Source organism: Triticum dicoccoides, unplaced genomic scaffold, assembly GCF_002162155.2.
Source record: "Triticum dicoccoides isolate Atlit2015 ecotype Zavitan unplaced genomic scaffold, WEW_v2.0 scaffold141194, whole genome shotgun sequence".
NCBI lineage: Eukaryota > Viridiplantae > Streptophyta > Magnoliopsida > Poales > Poaceae > Triticum > Triticum dicoccoides.
In genome coordinates, this window is record NW_021200172.1 from 27,993 (window position 1) to 35,257 (window position 7,265).

General features: G+C 46.6%; 1 long non-coding RNA gene across 2 annotated transcripts in view; it reads right to left on the reverse strand.

Moving 5' to 3' along the window:
* The window catches only part of LOC119343806, a 4,438-nt gene extending 2,725 nt beyond the window's left edge, over positions 1 to 1,713 (reverse strand). Inside the window, exons 1-4 of one of the 2 annotated variants that reach the window (XR_005166280.1) lie at positions 1,284 to 1,713; positions 1,039 to 1,180; positions 816 to 887; positions 269 to 326 (exon numbers count right to left, since the gene is read on the reverse strand). This is a non-coding gene — a long non-coding RNA (uncharacterized LOC119343806). Of the gene's footprint in view, positions 1 to 268; positions 327 to 815; positions 900 to 1,038; positions 1,181 to 1,283 lie in introns of both variants that reach the window. The other variant, XR_005166279.1, reaches the window with a different exon arrangement.
* Positions 1,714 to 7,265: the final 5,552 nt, after the last annotated feature.

The window sequence follows — 7,265 nt, forward strand, 5'->3', positions numbered from 1 at the left end:
TGATCACAAACGAAATAGTAGAGTAGTATTTCAGGATGGTGCTATATATTCTGTAGCAAACAAAGTTGTACGCTCCATACAAAGTGATGTAATAAGACTAGACATAATTGCCATAGAAAGGCTAGCATGTGGGAATCGCTACAAGAGCTCATGTTGTCTTGTCAAATCTCATACTGGGCACACACACACAAATTGTTGCACTAGTGAAAACAAGCAGCATCTATGGGTACGTAATTGATGGCCGGGACACACACGGCATAAGAGATACCTTAAGGAGCTCCATGGCGTGGACGCCCATGGAAGAGGCGGCACACAACAGTCTGCGCCTGAGGACACCAACATTATCAAGTTAGTATGCTTGGTTAGTATCATCAACCTGAAGATAAATCTGCTGCAGAGTTTTCAGTTTCCTGAAGAAGGAAGGAACTAAAAGTTTCAGATTTCTGCAGTTTTGTCTGTCTATGAAGATAAGTTGCAGCAAGCAAGCAAGCATGCAAAATATGGAGTATCAAGTTTCCTAGTGCTCCCTCAAATTGTAAGATTTGCTATGCATGCTCGTGTCAGTATTTTATTTTAGTTTTTGAAGGAATTTGCTCATGTGAAGATTTCGGTATGAGATACATGGAGCTTTTTCAGAGTTGTTTTTTTCTTTCTGTAATACATGTGAAGACTTGGGTATGAAAAATGGAGCTTTTTTCATAGTGAAAAGTGATCTTTTTGGTGTCGTTTTGTTGTTGCTCTAATCGGCATGTATCTCATACTGGAAGACTTTGGTAATTGATGGTCGGGACATGAGAGAGAGCAGACTGAGTTACCTTGACGGTCTCCATGGCGTCCGCAGCGGCAGCGGGGTCTCGGAACAGCAACATTACCAAGTTAGTATCAACCTGAAGAATAATCTGCAGAGTTGTCAGTTTTTCTGAAGAAGGAAGTAAAAGTATGAGATTTTTTGTAGTTCTGTCTAGCTCCGTCCGAATACAAGTTGCAGCAGCAAGCAAACACGGATAGATGGGCATTGACAAGCAGAGCAGAGCATACCTTCCATGGCGACCTGGGAAGAAGCAGAGCCTCCTTGTATGCCTGCGCGCTTGATGCATCAGGGAGTGCAGCGGAGGACCTCCATGTCCTTGGAGAAGACCGGAGTTGTTGGTGAGCCTTCCATGGCGTCGTCCTGCTCCTCCTGGTAATGGTCATGGAGACGGGGGTGGGTCAGAGAGGGAGAAGAGACCAGACCGGGGATGGGTTGGGATGGGATGGGATGGGTGAAGAGGAGGGATTCGTACCCATGGCTGCGCCTCCTGCCTGCGGATCCTGATGGCCGCGGGCTAGGGTCCATGGCTTGGCTCCTCCTCCGCCGCCGCCTCTCCTGGATCATGGAGGAGGATGGTGCCGTGGATCTTGGCACGCAGCTCGAGCCGGGGACATGCCCACGACCCTATCCACGGGGATTGGGAGGGGTTGCGCGCGGTAGCCGCGAATCTGGCCGGAGAGGAGGAAGGACCGGAGTGAGGGGGTGTCGGTGGTGTGCTGCGTGCCGCCGAAACTCGCGGCGGCGAGGGGAGAGAGATGGGTGGGGGATGGGAATGGGATTCGCCTCTTTTCAATATTATCTTTCCTTTCCTTTTCTCTTGTCTTCAAAACTTACTTTTGAGCAAGGAGACACAAATTTTGAGAGACGAGCGCGCGTAAATGCAGCGGACTCTTAATTGGTCAATGGACTTTACCCATGGATCGACACTGTCTATTTAACCAATCTCGTTCGTCCATCGACATCTGACGGCCCGCAGAATCGATCGTGGGGAGCTGGCCGGAAGGAAGAAGCACAGATATGCTTGGGATGGATCTCCATGGTCTTTGCCCCATCTCGTCCGCCCGTCCGTCGACATCGGGTGGCCCGCGGAATCAATCGTGAGCAGCTGGCGGGGATGGATCGGTGGGAGTCTCCCTCATTGGTCGGTAGCGATTACCCACGGATCGATCGCCTCTCTGGCCAATCCCAGCCATGCGCCACATCCAAACATACGTGGGGGTTTCGTTTCGGTTGTTGCTCCATCATCGTGAATGGTCGACCCACTGATGGATGCCTGGCGTGGGGCGGTGGCGATGTGTTCAATCCATCGAGAGATGGTCATAGCTAGTCGCGGCGACATGGGTCACAACACGTGTCTCTCGCCTAAGTCTATGCATGTATGGGTCACAGCATGTGTCTCTGGCCTAAGTATGTATGTACATGTTTTTATTTATTTATTCTCGATCTGAAAAAAATAAGAATGGATAGATGTGCTCGCTTCCATGAAAAAAAATTGATGGTGCAGCAAGCAAGCAAGCAAGCAGTCCGCGCGCATGGGCGAATTATTCTACGTGATATAACAAAGGGATCAAGCCAAAGGGATAAGCTGCAATTAAGCCAAAGGGATCAAGCAAATACTTGTATCACACAGGGAAGGTGGTTGAGTAGTGCTGTCCTGGACCTCATCCCTTCCCCTCCTCCTCCTCCTCCTCCCTCTCCCAGTCGTACCTCTTCTTTACTTCCTCTACCTGTCACAGTTGCAAGTAAATTGGAAGGCTCTATTTTCATTGCAAATCACAGTTGCTCTCTACTCCAGTTTCTAGCACTCTTCTTGTATCGTACTACTTGTCATAATGTACTATATCAATAAGATGCTTCATTTACAATGTATTGTACTGGAGGCTACTCCATTTATAATTTACTATGCTTCTAATAATGTATATCATTACTAGTGTCGAGTATTGTATTTACACCAATGGAAATAAGATTACTGCATTGATACTTACTGCTTCTTTTTCGCGTATCTACTGGTTTTTGCTATGATGGTAATTTTATTTCCATAGTTACTAATAATAAATATTTTTTTTTCATTTCTTAATAAATCTAACCAACTCTCAGGTATATACGCATGTCTCAACTACTCCCTCCGTTTCTAAATATAAGATTTTTTAGAGATTACAATAAAGAATACATATGGAGCAAAATGTGTGAATCTACGCTATGAAATACGTCTATATACACCCGTACGTAGTCCTTATTGAAATCTCTAAAATGTCTTATATTTAGAGACGGAGGGCGTAACAAGACTATCCTATGACCGAGTTGACCCCTAGAAACCGGATTCCCATTTCAAAAGCCTCCCGTGCATGAAAATTTTACCCACAAACATTGAGTCCTAAACTTCTTTTTTGGGTATATATTGTAGAAAGAATAGAGAGGAAGGTTGACAAAATGAGGTGGGTTCTATTGTTGTATCGCTTGAGCCCCGTGGACGTATTTATAGGAGTACATGATCAACTTGGAGTATAAGACAAGTTAGAACAAATCCTAATATATCCTATATTTTCTAATAATCACAATACTCAACATCCCTCCACAGTCACAAAGGTAGCGACGCAGACGGTGAGACAGGAGAAGAATCCTAAGGTAAGCCGATGGACACCATCCCCCCTCCCTAGTCGTAACGATCGATGCATAGCAGAAGATGTGGCTGGAGTGAAACCGATGAGATTGCTCCATCAAGTCGTCCCTTTGTGCCGATGTCAATCTAACCGAGAGCGTAGGATGGTGTATCCATGTTTGAGGTAGCCATGCGAGGGATGACATGGTCGATGTCAACTCGGGGTGGTCGATGTTGAGTTAGTCGCCATGGCGCCGCAGGCGCAAGGAAGCGCCGTGGTAGTCTTCGGAGCAGTGTTGTCGAGGTAGTGGTGCACCGGGAAGAAGACGGTGTTGATGAGTTGTCACGCTAGGTTTGTCAAGGCCAGGGACACGTCATGGACGAAGGCACGCGTCGGTGTTGCCAGCCTCGGGCATGCTAGACGGACGAACTCGATGTTGACGAGGCGCCACACCAAGCTTACCAGGCCCGAGGACACATCATGGAAGAAGGCACACGTCGATGTTGCCAGCACTTGGCATGCCTAGATGAGGATCCGCACGAGTTATATGCCATTGTAACACCCCTATGTAAGGAGCTAAAGTGATCATCATAAGCTACTTTGATTAACTAGTCTTGATCGACGTTGATTCATATCTTATTTAAATTCCACTTTAAATCAAATTCAAATTGTAAGAGGAATTAAGAATTTCAGAAATAAGAAAACTAAAAAGTTCACGCAATGGCAAATAATCATTGAATAATTGTCATGGTGAAACCAATATTTTATATAAAGTAATTAAATACCCTAAAACAATTAAAACACGGTCCAAAACAGTATTTTAATTGCTTTTAAAGTTATAAGAATTCTAAAGTAATTTAAAAGCCTCCCAAACTTTTCCTGGCATTGTCCAAAATTGCACTTTAAATAATGGGCGAAGTTCCTACTTTTACTAAACCTATTTGCTATTTAAAATGATTAAAAAAGAGAATTAAATAAATGAAAACAGAAAAATAAAAATAAAAAGAAATAGTTTAAGAAAAAGAAAAGTGGCACTGTGTCGGCCCAGCCCACTGATCGTGTTGGCTTCAACATAGCTACAGTGGCCGACCGAGGGCACGAGCGCCGCTCGTCCCCGTCGGACCACCTCATCAGCTTCGCCGTGGGAGGATAAGTCCTCCACCCACACGGCCCCTCGGACTCCTCCCCTCTCACTCACTTACCCCCTACTAGATCCCCCCTCTTCCTTTAGCTCCCTGCGTCGAACTGGAGAAGCGCCCGATGCGACCGTCGCCGACGCCCCATCGATCCCGCGGCCATCTTCACCCCTGCGCCTCCCTGTCATGTCATAGAGTGCCGCTGCACGCTACGCCGCATGCTACCTCGAGCTGGAACTGGGGACCCCTGCAATGCCGCCCCGACCTCTTCTTCCTCCTTGGGCACCACCGCAGTCCCCATCGATTCGGCGCCATGAGCCTCCCCCGAGCCCACGTTTGCACCTCTACAGGCTCCCTGTGAACTTCCGCTCGGATCCCCTTCGTCTCCCCCATCCTTCCGCGCCATAGCTCGCCTCGCCACCATGGCCGCACCCAATGCCGCGGTAGAGCTCGCTGCCGTGGCCACTGCTCGCGTCCGAGCACAGCATCATGCTCAGCTTCTCCCTAGCAACCCAATGCCACCATCCACTGCCTTTGTCGTGCCCCGTAGCGACGAACCCGAGATCACCCGAACGCCACCACCGCCGCCGATGATGTTCCGCTGAACTCCGACCATCTCAGCCACTCCCACCGACACCAAACAATGCGACATCGCTTGCTCTTTTGAACGAGCCAACCCACGGGGCCGGAGACTCCCTGTGCGCATATTCCGGCCAACTACGGCACGTCACCACCTTGAAATCGAGTCGCTGGAACCCCTCTAGCACCGCCACAGATATGGCTGGCTTGGGGCCCACCCATGTGTCACTGCCAGTGGGCCCCAGGGGCCTAGCTGACCCGTTGACCCCGGTCAACTGTGCTGACTGGGCAGCACAGTCACTGACTGGTGGGCCACCCACCTAATTAACTAAAATGTTAATTAATTTAATTGGTTAAATTTAATTAGACACTGACAAATGGGCCCTAATAACTAATTAGCTTAATTAGTTAAATTGAAACCTATTAATTTTTATTGAGTCACTAACAATGGGGTTCCACTTGTCAGTTTGACTAGTCAACTGCCAATGTTGACTACTCACTGGGCTTTGACTTGCCCCACATGTCAGCCTATGAAGCACATCATAACATTTAGTATTTAATGTATTTTCGAATTAACTTAATTACAATTTTTTTGGAAAATCATTTAAACTCCGAAAAATCATACAAAGTAATATATAACTGAAATGAAAATAAGTTATATATGAAAATTTCTAAGAAAAATATAAAAAATCCAAAAATGATATCCACTCATCTGTCCGATAACTGCCAAACGCTGGGAAAACATTTCTAGATGTTTTCCCGCTTCGTCTGTAACGTGTAGCACTATGTTAGATCACCGCTAGGTCAGCATATTTCCATGTCATGCATCATGATGCATTTATTTGCTTTATATTTGTTGTTTCTCCCCCTCTCCTCTCCGGTAGACCCCGAGACTGACGATGGTCCTAGGTATGACTACACACCTGACGATCAGCCCTTTTTCACAGAGCTTCCAGGCAAGAAAAAGCCCCTTGATCATTCCTATATCGCCCATACTTTCTCTCTCATGCTTGCATTCGATTTTGCTAATGTTGTTGATAACTCCTATTCTGATGCATAGCCTGCTTTTGTAACCTGCGGTTGTTACTTTACCTGATATCCTATATGCTTAGTATAGGTTGGTTAGTGATCCATCAGTGACCCTTCGCCTTGTCCCTGTTGCCCCCACTTTATTACCGAATGAATCGATCAATGTGATCGACGTACTGAGACCAACACATCACTGCACCCCCCCCTTAGTTGTACAACTCTGTAGAGATACTATCGAGTGCCGAGGGTGATACCTCGAAATGCACTTCTGATAATATCTCTGTAGTGTAGCTAATCGGTTGTGGATTATGGAGGGTGATTCCTCCTTCACCACTCCCAATATTGACTCTGTCGTGCAGTTCTTCAAGTGTGAACCTACCGAGGGTGATTCCTCCAAGTTCACCTTGATGGTTACATCGAGTGGGAATCGATCGAGGGTGATTCCTACAATTCCTCCTTGGTGTTATCGACACACACTTACCTTTACCTGTTCCCGTCAACTGTTTCTGTGGGACTGAAGGGACAGGTGGTACCACCCCAGTAGAGGTGGACCTGAGTTCCTGATAGTCTCTTGTGACTGAGGATGACCTGGAGGGTACCTGTGAGATAATTACGAGGCACGGCCGGGCATTCTTGGCCCTTGCCGTAAGTTCGAGAGACAGAGCAATAGGACCACGGATCATGGATCATTGATCCTCTCCGCGCTCTCCCAAGACACTAATTGATTTGGATATGTGCACTGTTCTATAATTCATCCGATTAATCAGTAAATTGGCTAGTTAATCGCTACTCATCAGGTGGCCGAATCGAATAACACCTATTCATCATGTTAACTTGCCAGTCCGATTAAATGGTCTATTAGACCAGTTAAATGGTCTGTTAGACCGATTAGTCGGTTGTTAGGCCGATTAATCGATGTCGGCCCGCTAACTCATGGGCATACAAAGCCCAATTATTTGGCCCGTAACCCCTCTCAGCCCATACAAAGCCCGATTATTTTATTAATGTCAATTGTGCTAATAATATGCAAAGCCCCAAGCTTGGGGATGCTAATTTTTATACGTCCACTACTTATTGCAATTATCATGATTCAGGTGATTATTCTTATGA